This window comes from Trichechus manatus, unplaced genomic scaffold (assembly GCF_000243295.1).
Source record: "Trichechus manatus latirostris isolate Lorelei unplaced genomic scaffold, TriManLat1.0 scaffold00039, whole genome shotgun sequence".
Classification (NCBI taxonomy): domain Eukaryota; kingdom Metazoa; phylum Chordata; class Mammalia; order Sirenia; family Trichechidae; genus Trichechus; species Trichechus manatus.
Window position 1 is genome coordinate 16,974,212 of NW_004443975.1, and position 1,124 is coordinate 16,975,335.

Below are 1,124 nucleotides of genomic sequence, written 5' to 3' on the forward strand. Positions count from 1 at the left end.
TTTCTTTGTGTAGTTTTAGAAAATAGTTTACAAAGCAAATCTAATTTAATTTTTGTAATAATCTTATTTGGTACAATTACCTACATTTTCACATTGATTTAAAAGTGACACACTGGAACTTTAATCCAGATGCTCTGATCTCAGACTGGGCAATTTAACATGATGTCACGACCACCCCCTTGACCACAGCTATGCTTTGGCCACAGCCTAGACCCTTGACAATGAACTTCTCTAATCTGAATCTCTTCACCAATAACCAGAGTAACTGGGTCCAAAAAGTACAGCCTTGCAACCATTATTTGAACATTTTAGTTTGGAAGTGGATTATAAAATGGAATTACTTTCTGTATAAAGGCCTAACCATAGACAACTTTTAATACTGAGGGTCATTGTCCCAGCAGGTAGCTCTTTCCTCATGCAAAATTCAGAGCAACAACCCAGTAGCACTTTAAGTGCCATTAAGCAGCAGCCTTCCATTGAGTGTAGCCTGCATTATATTTAAACAATCACAATTCTCTTTCCTTTGTTCAAGGTGATCACCCTGCTCCCCTGCTCCCTGCTGGAAAGCTGCTTATTATGATGGATCACTTGCCAAGACAAGCTCTGTGCTTTCACAGTGTTGTATCAATAACTGTCCATGGGAATGGTCCTCCAGGCCATAGTTAATCAGCATGTTAGCTATGTGTCGTTTCTCTAAAGCCTATTCATCTGTGCCTGAGAGTGCTGAGTGAAGTCACTGAGGAGGACAGGGTAGGTGGGCTATGCTCTGGTAACCAACTCCCAAAACATACTCTGTCTCTAGGTCTGCCATTCCCACATGGGCTCTGGATTACTTTCAGGAGCCAGGTGAGAAGAGGGTGCTGCTCCTAGTAGAGGCCCCTTGGAGATTTACCAGGTAAGTTGTGAGTTCTGCTCTTAGAACCCCATTAACTGCCAGAACACCTTGCTGTCCACTGTCTCATCCTTCTGAGACAGCAGAAAACCCAGAAAGATGATTATTTAATTAATGGTTGTTGTTGATAAATAAGAATAATAAACAGCTCACCTTCACTGGGATTTACTAGGTGCCAAGCATTGTTGTAAGTAAATTCCCCTAAACTGGACTATTTCTCTGTACTATTACT